Source organism: Lutjanus erythropterus, chromosome 6 (genome assembly GCF_056507025.1).
Source record: "Lutjanus erythropterus isolate fLutEry1 chromosome 6, fLutEry1.hap2, whole genome shotgun sequence".
Classification (NCBI taxonomy): Eukaryota; Metazoa; Chordata; class Actinopteri; order Lutjaniformes; family Lutjanidae; genus Lutjanus; species Lutjanus erythropterus.
In genome coordinates, this window is record NC_139322.1 from 25,599,226 (window position 1) to 25,616,827 (window position 17,602).

General features: G+C 37.9%; 1 protein-coding gene across 2 annotated transcripts in view; it reads left to right on the top strand.

Annotated features, from left to right (window-relative positions):
• casz1 (castor zinc finger 1) overlaps positions 1–17,602 on the top strand; it is a 211,358-nt gene that overhangs the window by 73,499 nt on the left and 120,257 nt on the right. Inside the window, exon 4 of one of the 2 annotated variants that reach the window (XM_084721380.1) lies at positions 11,205–11,299. The exons of the other annotated variant lie outside the window; for it this stretch is intronic. The gene's annotated coding sequence lies outside the window, so the exon portion shown is untranslated. The remainder of the gene's footprint in view (positions 1–11,204; positions 11,300–17,602) is intronic. 2 annotated transcript variants of the gene reach the window in all.

The following is a 17,602-nucleotide window of genomic DNA, read 5'->3' on the forward strand; positions in this document are numbered from 1 at the left end:
GATGATGCAAACAGCTAAGTATATTGCTTCATCCATTAAAGGATTTTAATAGTAGAGTTACATTATTGATTTTATTTTACAGTGATAAATACATCACTGATTGAAGGTTTTTCACGTCAAAGATGAATTGCATTAGTCTGGCTTTTTGATGAGTTAAAATAGAGATATGACGCGTGACAGCCATAAAATCTGTATATGTGACACTTAATGTGGGCATTACAACTGTGCTAGTACAGCCTTTTCACAGTATTGTTTTAAAAAGCTGTAATGGGTAATCAGAAAAACGAGCTATATGTAGCCTGTGTCTACACATTTTAATACATTATCCAATGTACGGTGAAGTGCATTCAAAATACCTGATGGACATTAACACATAACTGCTGTATATACAATTATTTTATTTACTTTCCATCATAAATTGAACTACAGCAAAAGCTTTGTTTTCTATGGAGTTTATTTGTCCTCCTATTCAGACACTGTAGAGGGAGGCACTGGTGTCATCATGCCAAAACAAGACATGATGCACTGTACAGCGACAAAACTAATAAACAAACAAAAATAAATACATCTAACCATGTGCGTGTGAGATTTTTTATCTGAATTTTGGTATTTAGAAGATTCAGAGTGAATGATGATATGTGACAATCAGTCACAGCAATTAGTGTTACTGTTAAGAAGCCTTTTTGTTTTCTCTCACCCATACAGAATGTCACAAATAAATCCTCACTTGCATTTGCATATTAATTGGATCTGAGACGTCAAGCATCTTTCATTAAGCAAAATGATCTGCATATTTGGAGACATAAAATAGTTTATTTCAATGTGGGAAAAGAAGTCATTGAAAATTGACCGCATATGGGATGTAAACTTTGGCTGATCCATTAACCCTTTACCCCCCAGCAGCAGATTGAACACAAAGCAACAACAGGCTGATTAACAATAGGATGATGTCTGTCAGACTCAAACAATGCTAAATCACACGCAGAAAATAAAGCGGCAGGGTGATCAAATGCTTACTATAAGGTTGTTATTTGTGTTATATGTACAGTATTTGTTACATTGCGACGCCTCTAAATAGAACTTGACAATTTATTGATATTGTGATATGAGACTAATTATTGTCTTAGATTGTAAGTGATAAATGTTGTCTTTTTCTGTTTTTGAAGCCTCAAAAACTCAAATCCACAACAGTCTTCTAACCATGTAATGTACGGTCTCATGTACATAACAGTAAACATTCAAAAAGTATTACAAATTAGTTTTAATCCAAATTTTAAATATTATCATTTAAGATTTTGGTCACTTTCCTGTATTGAGTTTGAATTGGGCTTGTTTTTGCTTGGACATTTATCATGAAAATTACAAAATTACTTCCACAAACCAATCATAAAAAACCCGCGTCACTTGTTAGGATGTCAAGCAACAAATTTATTTGATTTAATATGTAATTTTGCTTTGCAGAAATTAATATTAATTTAAGTAAGCTATATTTAGAACATTTTCATTACTTTACATTGCCATCCGACAGCTCTTTCTGTTGGGGAATTATATTCTCTTCAAAGCCACAAAGATTGCGTTAGAATGAACATTAATTTTACCTAGCAGGACATAGGAGTGCTGGTCTATTGCTGCCTCGATCTGTGGCAAGTAGCATTAGTTTGGATCCAAACTAACATGTTAAAACACCAAAGTCACACAATATCACAAATAAACTAACCGACTAAAGCAGAAATAAAATCACTGCTTTATTTTAAGGAGCCTGATGGCTTTGAAGAAATCATAGATGGCTGCATCAGTTCCCCATTGGAGAAGTAAAGTAAAGCAGTGAAAATACTTTAAATAAACTGTACACTTAAAGTGATATTTATTTATTGATTGGTTTTTACGATTTAACGCTACATTTCACTTCATTTTTTGTGCAAGCACCAGTTGTCCCAGTTGTCCCTACAGTATTACCACAATATAGAATAATATCAATATCAAGGTATTTGGTCAGAAATATTGCGGTATTTGGGTTTGTCCATATTGTCCAAGTCAATGAAATTTAAAATTTGCTGAGAAATGTAAAAAGAGGCTGCAGTGTTGCTCTTCTCCATCATTTAACCAGATGAAGCTTTATTTGTAGAAGAGACAAACTGTGCATGCAGCCACATTGAAATTGTATGAATGTACCACAAATTATACATATTACTCCTCAGCAGTTTTACAAAGTAAAAAAAAAGTCATATTTTCAAGCTTGGAAATCCTGTTATTGCATAAATCATACTTCTATTTGAATCAGCAGTTTTGTTTATCTTCTTTTCGGATTAGGCCCTGAGGGAACCCAACCCCATGATTATCGAAATCCCTTGTGTCATCTGCAGTTGTCTTTCAAAGTTATTCTCAATAGCTCCAACTCTGCTCTGCTAATTACTACAACAACCAACTTCCCTTGAAAGCGTCATTTGAACATAATGTCCTATTGTCTTAAGATTGTGTACTTCCAGTGATAAAATTCTCTTTCTCTTAGTGCGCTCTGTTCTTCAAAAGTAAATAAAATCCCAGGACAATGGGAAATGCCAAACAAAGTGGACAAGGGGGGAAAGATGTTGTTTGTCTGAAATCTTTGTGTGTCAGACACAACCATTCTTTGTTTGCAGCGTCTGTTGGCCATTCTAAAGGGAAAAGTGACATTGGTTGGTTCGATACGATTAAGGCTCACAGGCTGGTAATGGAAAGGCTGTGTAACGCGGGGTCTACATAGTTAGGGGCTAGACTTGTGAATAATTTGATTAGGTTGCAGGGGAATATATCTGGAGGATTATGTAAATGGCGGTGCCCCCATGCAGAATTCTTTTGAACTCTTCAGAACTCACATCTGCCGGGGTCGACAGCTAGACAGGACGGCTGCCTTCTTGTAGCCTGATTCCTCTGTGTTGGAGGAAGGTGTCTAAAGGTCGTTCTCAGTACAAACAGACTTGTCCTGAAAGACCTCTCTATTCTAAAGAACTTCAATTTATTTTTTGTTGATGCCCATGCAATTATCATTTTCTTTGAGTCAACAATAGCTGAGCTTAGGACAATTATTGTTGTATACTAATTAGCCCGACTGTGTGCGTGTGTGTCACCAGTAACCTCTCACAAGCACTGTATATGTACACAGTGGAATAGCTTTGACCTGTTTACAATATATTTAAGGTTATATCTGCCTCTCCCTCTGCACCGTCTGATTATGAGATTTTTCCCCCAAGCCTTATTTGGTGTATTTCTGGGTGGGGATATGTTTGTGTTGAGCACTATGGCAACCAAAGTCAAGGTGACCAAGAGCATGTTGCACACATTAGATTACCAGAATAGAGGCAGGAGACAATGCAGTCAGCACAAAATACCATTTATCTGCAGCCTGATTGTAGGGATTTCAGGGACCATCCCTGGGCTGGCTGTGGATTTATTGTCTTGGTGAGTCTGACCACTGCGCTCTTAGCTGCATGAAAGCAAAGGGACCACTGCTTGTACAGTGGCTTCTGTATATGCTGTGTGCCTGTTCACAAACACCTTAACAAAAGAGGGCAAGAGGATATTTTGCTTTGTTAGGACAGCATGTTTGCTATTTAGGAACAACTAATTTTGTACTAAGTATATTTTATTTATGATTCAGTTTCAGAAAGTATGATTTTACGTGTAATAACTATATTTTTATATGCGAAAGTGGAACAAATTAAAGTATAGTTAGTCCACTTTAAGTATATGACTGTTTACTAATGTACATGCTTGATTTATGAAATTAAAGCTTATCTTGTTTTTTGCTAATTTTTCAAAGTACACTGAAGTACAGCGTTAAATACACTTATATTAAAGTTCACTTTTTGTAAACATACTTGCTAAAGTACACTTTCACAAAGCACATTAAGAGTGTATTACAAAGGAATTATACTTTTCAAAAATCAACTTATTTACAGCTGTAAGTATTTTCAATTTGGTGTGCTTTTTGAAAGTACACTAATGTACACTTTACAATACACTTACAATAAAGTACACTTTATACAAGTACACTGAAATACCAAAGTATTCCAGAAATAATGAATTTATTTATAGTACATTGAAGTTTAATGACATTTAATCTGAAGTACTTTTTTTTTTTAAACTAAACTTTAAATACACTTTACTTAAATTTACCAAAAAAAAAAAGTTGAAGTATATTTGTAATAACTTGTACTCTTAAAATAATATTTCTAATACACTAAAATATCCTTTTTTTACTTGGGTTGAAGCAAACTGTAGAAGGAAAATGTTTCTGTTAAGACTTTTTCTTTCACTTTTTAAGTCATATTAGTAGCATTTGAGAAGCCTTTCTTAAGAAAATGTTATCCTTATTTGTTTTGTTCAGAGACTGATAGAGTGTAACAATGTTATCACTTCAGTTGTACCATAATTCATATCTTATTTGAAATGTGTTAGAATTCCACTCACTCACACTAACTCTATTACAGTGCAGGGAGTGTTGTGAGCTCATTTGATCGATCTCCAAAAAAGCTAAAATGCTTTGATATTAGCAGCTGGTTGAAAATCTGGCAGGCTCATAGCAGCACATGTTAAGTAACTCTGGCAACTTATGCTCGCTCGTGCGCTGTGGCTGCGATTGTATGTTCGGGCCTTCGGAGATGAAGTGTTTGGGACTGCTCTGCAGAAACTGAGGCGGTAGTGCCAACACAGTAAAAACTTAATCACTTTGGCAGGCCGTGTAGTTGTGGGATTCAGTCCCACTCAACAAAACATGAAAAAGAAAACAAGCAGATTTTTACAGTGCTTAACCTCTTGGTTTATTGAAACTTCCTTCCACATGTGAACCCCCATACTGTGATGAATATGTGAAATATGGGGAATGTCGGACCGGTTGCTTATGTGTGCTCTCAGTCCGTTTCCTCTCTCTCTTTAAAAAAAAAAGCTGAAGTCCTGAAATATTGACTGAAAATAAGCTTGACAAAACCTCCCACTTCCCCTCTTTGAGAATGTTTTTTTTATTCCCAGGAATGTATGCAGGGCAGTAAGTGGTTACTTCACCAACAGGAAGGATGATACAAGGACATACTGTAATTATGTTCAAAGATACAGATTCAGCCCAGTTTCTTACTTGTAAAACTTGAGCAATCAGTTTTGGAATCTGAAAGAATCCTCTTTTGTGGTTGTCATGTGCTATTGAAAGAGTCTGCTTTGCCCCGGCTTGTGACCACTTGTTGAAGGGGTTGGGAGTGATTTAGGGAGGGCAGCTGGATAACAGAGATTTTATTTATCTATTCTGAGAGCCCTTTATTTTTGCGAGCAGTTCTCAGCTTGCAGTTGCTGCTTTCATGACTTTGTGGCAGATTTTATGAATTGTGTGAAACGAGTATGGCTAAAGGAAGGAACAGCTGAGAGGGTGAATGTGTGGAAAAAAGTGGAGAAAATGGAAAATGCCAGAGATGTTAACCAGAGGGCAATCTGGATCCCTGGAAGTGTTGCTTAAAGTGCTAAATGCTGATTTCCTTTGGCTCTGTTAGAAGAGAAGGGAAGGGAGGGCAAAACATTTTACAAAGGTCAGGGACTGGGACATGGGAAATGTATAAATGTTTTCTAACTTTTTTTAGGTTGGATTTAACATATTTTCATGTTCTAAATGAAATATTTTGATAAGTTAGAGATGTTGGATCACTTTTCAAAGAGTTCATGACATATGAGCCACTACTGGAGAAACTTTTTCCAGCACGCCTTGGTTATTCGACAGTGTTTCTCACGGCTTTGTGAAACCTCTCAAGGCATCTGAATATGTGATTGTTCTGTGCTGCTACGTGTGTGAGGATAGATATGGAGGCATTATTACCCAGGAGAGGTCAAGGGTCAAGCATTAAGCAAACTGCCTGCTTGGATCCTGGCATCAGAGATTTCACACTGTTGGCCCAGGAAATACTCCTGTGTCTTGTCTAAATAATCAAGGAGCCCTTCAGCGTACAGATGTGAAAACTGATAAATAAACACAGGAGACTCAGATTAAGAGGAAGTATCACTGCAAGGACCCCACAGTGCCAAAGTGAAGATTTTTCCTCTTAATTATAAATCAACAGAGCAGTGTGTTTACAGGGGCCTTGCTCAGGAACAGGAATACCCTGTTGGTCTCATGCCGTTACCTTTAGTCTGATTTTCTTAGTTTCATAACAATGTTGTTTGACCTTCTACATAGGAACAGTTTGTTTTAACCTCATTCCTCTAAAAATGCAGGAAAACAATGGAACAGGCTGGGGTAGGAAGTCACATCTCACCATATCAAAAACAGATTAGAAACTGAAGAAAAGGCCAAAACACATGAATGCATGAAAACAAAAGCACCCATTATTTTTTATTCCAGTGCATGTTTTACAGAAGCAGTTTCAGAAAAAAATAAAAGTAGTTTTGCTTCTATGTTTAATACATGTGCTATTGCCATTTATTTGTCCCGTATTTCTACATAACCCCAGTGTTAGGATATATGTACGCTTTACTACAATTTAATGTGCTTCTAATAGGAGTTATTATTATATTTCACCTCACTAATGGTTAAAACTATAAACCAGCACAAAAATGACAATTGCCAGTATAAACTATAATGTTCTGATTAGTCACATTACAAACACAAAGAAAGATTTGCATTTTGGAACATAAAACAGCAACCTAACAAACTACTCCGTCCAGGGGGAAATGACAGTCGCTGCTGCTTTTACTTACATTACAAACCCAAGAGCCAGAGAGCAGTACACTCTGCTCTACCTCAGTTGAAAAATGTAGATAAATATATTTATTCAGTGCATTTTTATTGGGCATCACCTCTGTGCTTATGTGCTTATTGTTGAAGAAATAGCCTTCAAGCATAAAGAAATGCTTCAGGTCGCTGTTACGCCTGTGAGACACAGCTGAGACACAAGCCTGCATGTAGCCAGTGTAGACATCCGCATAAATTAAAACGAGAGCGTATCTGTTGCGTGAGCCGTGCGAGTAACATCGCGTCTGGCACGCTTGCAGTCTAGACATGGGGTGGACGGGGGTGATCAAAACGTATTTTTTACCGCTAGTGTTGCAGTATAGGGACATTTGCGGGGATACTGCTATGAAACAACATTATCCTCTTCCAGCTTATAATGCCTTGTTGTAGCTACATCTGCAGTTATTTTGGTGATAGTAACACAACAATAATGTAATCAGTACTATGCATTACACAGATAGCAATATTGTAAAGAAACGCATTACTTTGAAACTGAAGTAAATGCTAATATGCAGTATACAACATTTTGATAGTAACTTGCCAAACACTGGTAGTAGTAGTTGTAGTAGTAATGGTAGTGGTAGTAATTTTAGTAGTAGCAGTGTTTCACAGTCCTTAAGCTGCTCCTTTTATCTGATGAAACTGCCATCCTCTGACAGTTCCTGGCTTGCCTTCTGTTAGAATCTCTAAAGAGGGACAAAGTTAGAGTGAGCATTATCACACAAACTCAAAATAACCCCAGATTTCAGACAGAGCCTTATTAGGTCATGAATCCACAATGGGAAGGAAGTGAACAAAAAATTTATTGACAGGCCAGTGTTCCTTTGAGTCCAGGCACAGGACAGGACAGCATAACCTAAGATACAGCTGTTGGTCATGGGCTTTATTTTGAGAGCAGTTAAAAAGGTTTTGCACACTTTAGGCAGGGTTTAGTTGTATTAGTTTAGGTAAAATTATGTTGCACTTACAATGTACCAGACACACACAGAGACATCTTATGTCATTGCCTCGGGCTTATCGAAGCACATCACCTGTCTGAGTAATTGAATAACTTCCCACGTAATTGGTAGTGAAGCACAGTATTGAAGTTTTTCCTCTGCAAGTCTCTCTTATATTAGGATATTATGGCTTGAAATTGCTCTCTACTCATATGATAGATAGCTAGAGAACTGTTATTACAGAAAAGTGCTGTATTAGTTTAAAACAAAACAAATTAGCTCAACAAGTTAACTACCTTTAAACTGTGAATGAAACCCTCATAAACTGTCTATTTATGGATCCACTTCATAAAAAAAGCGCCTGTCCGTTCCACAACATTCCTTGCTTATGTTTTGTTCTATTTTTGACCTGATTCTGTCCTTGAAAAGGACAAGAAAACTGACAGTCTGTGGGTGTGTGCATGCATGCATGTGTGTGTGTGGCTGTCGGATAGGGTGGGGTGTATGCCGTCACAAGTGCTCCAGTTTAGGAAAAGTGACACTTTGCCTTGAAAGACTCTTCGGGGCAGTTAGATAAGGAATTTAGTGGCTTTATCACAAATGCCACTATTTAATTTAAAAGGGTGAGGCACTTAGGATCTGGCACCGGTCTTTCAGTCTAGTGATAAATTTGCAAGAAAGTGGAAAAGATTGGAGCCTGAGAGCAGATTAGCAGGATACAAATATAGAAGTGACATTATAGTGGGTATTAGTCAGGTGCTCCTCTGAACAAGTGGCTGGTTCCTGATAGGCCTGAGAATGGGGCCTGACTGCAGGCTGTGGGGCCGGCTTTCCGGGCACACTGCGGAAAAACTAATAGAGGTAGTAAAACAATCTTTTTTTTTTTTTTTTAAGAAATGTTCATGTGAAATATCATATGGAATATTATATTAATACCTCAGTATAACAATATGAGTCTCAAATTAGCTTTGATTCATTGTGTCCAAAAATGAGGCCATTGCATTGTAAATTGGTTAATTCTCTGTTTTGTTTTCTGTGTCATTATTCTATTTGTTCCTGGGTACGAGTTGGCACAAATATGTGGGAGCCTCAGCCAAAACAGAAAAGGGACTCACACTGAATTGCTCTATTGTTTATACAGAAATAAGCATACAGACAACACAAATGCATTTTTGAAGTTACCACAGTCCAGAAATACAAAGGACTAACATATTATTTAGTTATATACTCAGTCTTACAACTTACTAAAAAAATGATAGTCAAAAAATTATAGTCATTTATAGCGGATTCAAATTGCTTGTGTTATCCGACCCTCGGTGCAAAACCTAAAGACATTCAGTTTGCTGTCACGAATGACTAGAGCTGCAGTGATTAGCTGATGAGTCGATTGAAAGAAAATTAGTTTCCAACTATTTTGATAATCATGTAAGTAATTTTTCAAGCAAAAATGTCAAACATTTGATGGTTCCAGCCTGGTAGTGTGAGGATTTGCTGCTTTTCTTTATCATTTATGATAGTAAATGAAGAGGCTTTTTCACAATTTCTTGACATTTTTTTGTCTAAACAATTAATAGTGAAAATTATGAGTGGATTAATCGATAATGAAAATAATCATTAGATGCAGTCCTACATAAAACAAAAAAAAAGCTTCAAACACTGAACATCTGAGAAGCTCTAACTAGTCAAGGTTTATCATAAAAACAGTTATTAAAAAAGCTGAATTTTCTGTCTGTAGACTAATCGAATAATTTACTAATTTCACTGTAAATGGTTTGTTAAAAACAAAAGGACTTTCTATTTTCATTTTCAAGAGAGCTGCTAGGTTAGCTCAGTGTCATTCTAACTAACAGACTCACTCTTAATAACTTTTTGTTACGCATTAATAAGTCACTACAAACTCAGGTTGTGTCACAAGCAGTAGGCAGACATGAGTGTCTGCTGTTTCATTACCATTTGGCAAGACACTCCCATCTGTGCAGGCCAACCAACCAGCAGGAGTCGTTAGTACAATAATATGGACTCGATCCCTTGCAGGTCTCCCACTCAAAACACAGCCAGTTTTATCTGGGTTTCTGTGCCCACTTGTCAGGCTCCGTGGCAGACTAGGACAGTACAAGACTGAGAGTAGTGGAATCACAGCCCTGTAAATTTGATCCACCAAAAGTCCCAAAATTGTTCAAAACGCAACTCTGTCTCCTAGAGAGAATGTTCATTTATGACTTAATTGTTTTCATAATTACAGTAGTCCGGGGTTCATGTTTGGACTCCTGCACAAAAGCACTTGGACTAAAGGGGTAATTCACCCATAAATGAAAATTAAATCATTATCTACTCACCCTGATTGAAGGTCAGGTTAGAGTTTTTTTAGTCCACAAAACACTGCTGCAGAAACATAAAATGCATCCATACTGCTCATCTGGTGTTATCCAAGTCTCCTAAAGCCGTGACTATTGACATGAGGGTGAGTAGATAATAACAGAATTTTCATTGTTGGGTGAACTATTCCTTAAAGTGAGAATATACTGTGATTTTGGGTAGGTTTACATAATAAAAGCACTTTGGAAGGAAAAGTAACACAATGGTTAAATAAAAGTCACTGCTGTCATTATGACTGGATAATGTATTGCAAGATTGCCTACTTTGGTACGTTAATTAACAACTTTTTCTCATTATGTTAATAGAAAATGTACTGTGGTCAGTAGTAGGTTTGCCTCAAAACTTGTTGTAAATTAGTTGCATATAAACATTTTTTTAGGAGAATGGGCTATTCAATGATATAAAATGAAGAAGAGCCTCCCAAAAAGATTCACTTTGTACAATAAGCCCAGCTTGCAGTCTTATATATAGCTAATACATATTTCTGTGTCCATGTCTTCTCTAATGCCTTAACAGTAGTACATTGAGCATCTCCACTGAGTTTTAATTCAGACTAAAACACAGTAATGTTTGCTGTTTTTAGATGTACAAACTAAAAGATCATTCAGATATAGGTAAGAAGCTGGAGTTGTGAACCATTTTTTAACCCTACAATGTACATGTCAGATTTTTTGGTGGAGCTTTGCGTTATAAGCTCTAATCACATTCCTATAAGCTGTCTGTGTTTATATGCTCATACCCAGCTTTTGAGTAAGCAGCAAGTTCACACCTGTTCTTAGGGAGTTGTTTAAAAGCACTCTGTGAAACGGTGGAAAATGAAATAGGTGAGAAAAACTGAGGGAAAGCACTTTCACAGACAAAGTTAGTTACAGCGTTCAGAATTTTCAATGATACTGTATCTAATTGTATTAGTTGTTTATGATTTGGCCTTGTAAGCACAGAACAACTCCAGTTCCCCCGTTTCTCGTCTTTTTCTCTCATTCTCTATCAGTGTGCCAACATGCCCCTGACTTTCTATCTTTATCTTCCTCTGATCCTCTAACATGCATTTCTATTTTGTTACTAAATCTTCCTTTTTTTCCATCCCCCCCCCACCCCTCCGCCCCCCTCTTCCTCTCTCCCCTCCTTTTTTTTTGCAACAGTTGGTGTGTGTTCGTCTTGGCAGCGCTCCATAGTCTGTTTGATGTGGTTTCCAGAAGTCCTGAACTGCAGTCCCTGGCCACTCTTTCTGTCATCGGTAGACCTGCTGTCTCTTTAGCCTCCATTGACTCCTTTTAACCTCCTCCTACCTTCCTCACACTGAAGCAGCTGCTTTCCTTCCCGCTGCACATTTCTGCATGGAAATGATCTGATTCCCATTATTTGGTAGTAAACTAGATTTCGCTGTGGGTTGCATACACAAACGTACACTCGCATATACTCCACTGACGAACATCTTCCAGGCTCTTTTCCAGACACTGAAGAAAAATTAAAGAAGGCGTACATTTCCCTGTTGTAAATATAAATTAGGGAGGCCTAAATTTATGATTTACTTTTTAAGTCATGAGCCACCCTAGGCTTGTACACTTTCCATCCCAATAATATGTAAAACTAGATCAAAGTTAATCAGGTCTGTTGAACCCAATTCTAACAGCGACCTCTACACACTGTAATTTGAGTGATAGAAGAAGAGGGGGGAGGTAGAGCCAGCAAGATAGTAGCTTCAAAGAGGGCCTCGTAGAGGACAGGCAGTGACCCTATATGGGCGCCTTTCCTGCATATACCAGCACGTTTAAAGGGAAACTGATAGGCAGGTGAAATATCTGCCACTTACAGAAAAGAGGCAGGGACTCGGGAGGGCAGACAGGACAGAATGGATATGGATTGGGTCACAAGGCTGACGAGGCCTTCCTAAGGAAATGAATATTCCTTGCAAAGTACACTTGGTGACACTTGGGTCTAAGGACAAAACACAAGAGCAAAGGAAATCCATTCCTCACTTTTATTTGGCATACAAAAGCACTGAATCATGTTTTTTTTTTCATCACGTTGTACCTTACATGCTGTATTAGGATTTTTATGGTGACATTACTACAAAATATGCTCTGTTGTTCTAGCACAATTCATTGTATAATGAGTTGTAGTACCAAATAACAAATGTAGAATAATCATTCATAATCTTCAGCATAGGTTTGAAACTAACAAGTAACAATCCATCACCTTTTTTCTTGCTCTGAAATGTACATGTATCTACTTTCACCCCACCAGCGGACATGCATATTATTATCGAGTGGACTTCCACTTTGTATCAGATGAAGGCGATGCGGTGGAGGCAGAGCTAAACATGCCCAGGGGGCTGGAGTGAAACCGGTGTCTCATTTTCAGGGGCAAACAAACACATACAGGGAGCAGACATGGCTGTCACATCTCCCTTAGCTCCCCTGTCACCCCCGAGGGCAGTGGGCAGGGGCAACCTCTGCGCTGTGGTGATGCCACAAAAATCTACTCATGCAGCGACACAAATACATGACCAGACATACACACATACACATTTACACAACATAAACACAAATACACAAGCATATGCTGAGTCTGTTGTGGCTGCTGTGTAAACTTTATCAAATACAGCGAAATAGTGTAGTGCTGTAAAAGCCTCTGGAAACTTAAATCCACCATAGGCTTCTAATTTTGTAATTTAGGGTGTTATGTACATATTAGTAAGCATTATAAAATGATTATAAATGCTGTAGTTTTAATCTAAATTTGAAATATTGTCATTCAAGTTTTTGTACATTTTTCTGATATTGGGTTTGAATTAGGCGTGCTTATATTTGAACATTTACTATGAAAAATATACAATTAATTCTATAAGCCAATCATAAAAAATCCATGTCAGTTGTCCCACTCAAATGTGCAACAAAACCTGTTATATCACTTCAGACTCCTTTGACAAAAACAGTCTACATTACTATTTTTGTGAAAGGAGTCTTGGTGGCTTTACATACATGACAGCATACATGATAGCTTCATTTCACTGTTGGTGAATGCTATCTGACAGCAAAGTAAAATGGTAAACATCTTCTAAATAAAGCGTACGCTTTGATTTTTTATGTGGTTCTATTTTAGGTGGCCAAAATGTGTCTTGCTGCTTCCGCTGTCTACAGTGGTACATTGCTTAGCTTCCATGTTTAGACTCCAGAGTGAGATTTCAACCAAAACATGATCTGCCATGCCCACAGTTTTGGAAAATGATCTAAACAGCAAAAAGAGCTGTCATTTGAACATATTTTCTAAAGCCCCTTTTTCATTGGACAAAAAAAGAAAAACCTGCTAACACCCGTTAACATCTGGCTTTTGTCTTAAGTGGGAGAGCATGCAGTTGGCATTCATTCCAGGGCAAATCACCCTGCAGTAGTCGCGGGAATTCATCAGCTCCAGCTCTGTTTGGCCTCGATGTAAACATGACATTCAGGATGACATGCTAATTTTCCATACACATGTGCTACTTGGTTTGACTCAGTGCATCAGCCCAGCACCTGCACCTGCTTGAAGGTGTGTATTTAACTATGTGCTCATCTTCAGTCAGGGGCTGGAAAACGGTGAATAAATGTTAGATACATAAAAGTACAAACAGGAGCAGGAGAGAAACTAAACTTCAGACTACGGAGACTCAGTTAGAAGCTGCAAAAGTATTGAGAGCTGAGGACACAGACACAAATTCTGCTCTTCTGCACAGACATGAGCTGAGGTTTGGCTTTCCAGAGCATTTCAGGAAAAAAAACAAAACAAAACTGAAAAGCAAACTTATATGCTGGCAGTGGGAAAGGGTAAAACTGCATATACATGCTAATTTTGGTGCAATAGTTAGGAACATTTGTTGTCACTCAGATTTTTGTGGATGCTTAAAGAAACGATGAACTTTGATATCATATATGCAGTTTTACAATTTAAAGTCAAGTTTCCAGAGACTGTAAGTCTTAAGATCCCTTTTGAGATCACCAGTTTGACCTTCCAAGCTGAAAAGCAGCAGATTTAGTCCACAAACCTGTCTCCATTTTTAACTTTCCTAGATTGATCAGTGATTGTGCTGGCGCCGAGCAGCTGTATAGCTTTACATCAGTGAGGAGGAGGTTTAGCGGTTTTCAATAGTATTTCAGGATATCCTTGCTGCTGCTGCTGCAGTTTTTGGCAGACTAACAGCTGCCACCAGCATTAGTGTACAAGCAGACACTTCTAAATGTTCCCCAACCCTGGCCTCATGTGTCACATGGACTCCATCCAGCCTAACCCAGTTGCCATCCGCATTTGCTGGATTGGTTGAAAGCCGCGTGAGACCAGCAATTTACAATATGCTGGAAACTATCCTTTCATTTTGGTTTAAGGTTAGGAACAATAATGTGACCAGTTCTGACGGTTTGGTGGCCTCTGTTTGCCCACAGAAGGCAAACAGAGCAGAGACACCTTTCTAATTATATGCGATTTATTATCACAGATGAAAAGTGATTTATTGCTTTTTTTTTTAACACTCTCTGGACCAAGGGAAATTAGTTACGTAGCCCTGTTGCTTATAATTTGACAACACTGCCTTGAATTCACTGAGATGTAAAATTAATTCTTGCAGTTGTTTTCAATGGGACTTTCATGTTTGCCTTGCTCACTGTTAAAAATCTGAGAAAAATACAAATGATTGGGCTTGGCTCAGTAACTTCATTGTGCAGGGAAAATAAAGCCAAACTGGACGGGGTTCAGTGGTTTTAGGCCTTTTGAGGGTTTGTGTGTCAGGATTTATGTATTTAATTACACACTCATTCTACTAATGTAAGTGGAGAAAAAAGGAAAACGGATAAAAAGCCCCATCAAGCCTATAAGCTTGTAGTTTCCCTCTTACTGAAAGTTGGCCACCGCTGCTGTTTAGCTCCCCTTGAACTGGGCTAATACTTGTCTATTCCGATTAGGATTAGTATGTGTAGCATGGGCTCAGGGACCCGGGACTCGTAATCTAATAAATCAAGATAAAAAACTCTGAGATTGGTTTACAGAGGGCTTGGATTTACTATTGGCCATCTCAGAGAAACAGGGATTAACACAGCATTTGGTGCTGTAGCTACACACCCCCAATTCTGTGCATGGGGAGAAAGAGGGAGGCCAAGGTGGTGAGGGAGGGAAGAAGACTTAGAGGGAGGGAGTGGAGGAGAAGGGCTGGCTGAGGCTTTATATTGCCTAACAGACAGCAAGTTAAACTCACAGTGACAAGGTCAGGTTAGTCCTTGTACAAAAGGCTTTGTTCCATAGGCAGATTAAAGGTCTCTTTGACAGTTTTTACACTTTTGGATCATGTTGAACATGTTAGGAGTTAATCCTGTCTGTGAAGGGAAGAAGCCCTGTTGGAACACAAATGAGAGATAGGTGCAGAGAATGTTGGGCATACTATGTTTAATAAAAAAGAGCTGCACACAAAATAACAAAATCATTTTCACATAATTGACAATGATTATGTCTCTTGTGTTTGTATTATAGACAGGCTAGTTGGAGACTGTTGCTGAGTTTTATTTTTTAGCTTTCATCATATTTCGCTTGCTCCATTGATAAATTAGTGGAAAGAAGGCTCCAGCACATGCCATATCACGATAATCCTGTTTCCATTAACGTATTTTAATTCACATTTTTAAGTAACACATTTGAAAAGGCAATGGCAACAGCAAATTTGGAAAGAACTTCTTCAATTTAACAAAAAACATTAACGCTTGCTTGAGGAGTTTTTTTTTCAAAAAAGAGTTAATGTGCTTAATATCAGATGGAAACACCTTTTCCTAATAAGTTCTGATGTAGTGAACATTTCACTCAAATGACTGATCAGCTGTTTCCGCTCTAAGAGAAGAATGAATGTTTCCACCGTCATGAATAGAGCTGACATTGCAACAATTACTAAGGATGTTCCTGGCGACTAAGATCCTCAAATCTTAATTTAGACTAGTCAGCTAATCTAAAAGCAAGAAAGCCGGCAAAAAACAGTCAAAATTGAGCACAGTTTATTGGTAAATGTGTGCACCATGAGTTATGAGTGTTGCATGTTATCCTACAAAACATGACAGCAACTCACTAACTGTGCTGAGTAGGATCATAGCGTCTGCAGGTAAACGATCATTTACCCGCAGCTGACATTAGCTGCCACACAGTGTGGCTAACGTTGGCATTGCTAGCACCAGCTCTCCTTGCATGTTAACGTCCACATTGCTGTGTTGAGCGTGGTTATGCCTTGCTCGAGTCGAATGCTTATACACACAGCCTACATACAACCGTTTTGCATTTTCAAAATCAAAAAACTGCCAGACTGCACCAGTTTTTACGAGATATTGTCTGTTCTGCTTTGCTGATTGCAACATCCGGCTATGCGAGCCATCTGAGCATTCAGGCATTAGTGTTTCTGTTGGGGCTGCAGCCTTGGTTAGAGGTGGGCAGCTGGGAAACATCTTAGAGGCAAGAATTAATTGGCTTCGTACATGAAAAAAATATTGATTGATTTAACCGACTAGAATTTCTGCTGTAGACTAGTGAGGGTAGCAATGTGTAATTGTTCAGTTGATAGTTGCAATTTTTCCCATTCAGCGATTTTTCTCTCATAGATAGCCAAGGTGACTTCTTTTGTATCGCCTTCTACTTTGATCTTTATTAGCAGTTAGGCCTAGCTTCAGACATCAAAGCTGAAACAAAATCAGCTATTAAATATACTGAATGTAAGGTTTATCCTCTGCTGTCTTTGGCCTATATTTAAAAAAACAACAGTCACTATTGTCTCCCACAGCCAGATACAGCACATGACTACACTACTGTGTAATGTGAAGACAGCTCCAGTGACTTTTTATTTTTAAGGATAGATTTTCCCATGCAGAATCTCCAAATCAGACACGAAACAGATAATTTAAGGACATGTGGTCTGAGCTTGCATGATGTCTCTTATTCACTGATAATGAAGCAGCTTCAAGCTGTTTGCTGAGATGATACGATAAGAGTGTTTCTTTTCTGCTTTCAAGGCAAGTTGTTCATTTACACAAACACTGACTTCATAACCATTTGAGAAAACTAGCAACAGATATAGATTTCTAATTTTTGATGATGATGAATTACCTGCTCTGTCTGTGAATCAAAGTTTTTACCTGGTCTTGTGCCTTAATGAGGGATACAGCTAAGGGCCTGTCCATGTTTATTGCTGAAATAGTTAAACATGATCATTCTTATCAGATTTTACAGGTCTAGAAAAGAGTCACATATGACTTAGTACCTGTCATGTCATGAAAAACTATAAAAATATAATTTTTGGCTTCAATCTAAGTTAAAAACGTGATTTTGATAGGTATGAACATGTTTAGGAGCAGCATGCAAGCTGATGACTTCTTTCTCCCCTCAGCTGTGTCATGTTATTTTTACACATTTGAAGTCAACTGATTTGAAGATAACCTTCAAACTGACATAATGTAACATGTAATGAAAATAGTTAATCTTTGAGATAAAGAAGTGATTATGATATCCAAAGTCTTGTTTTTATGCAAACACAGTTGGTATC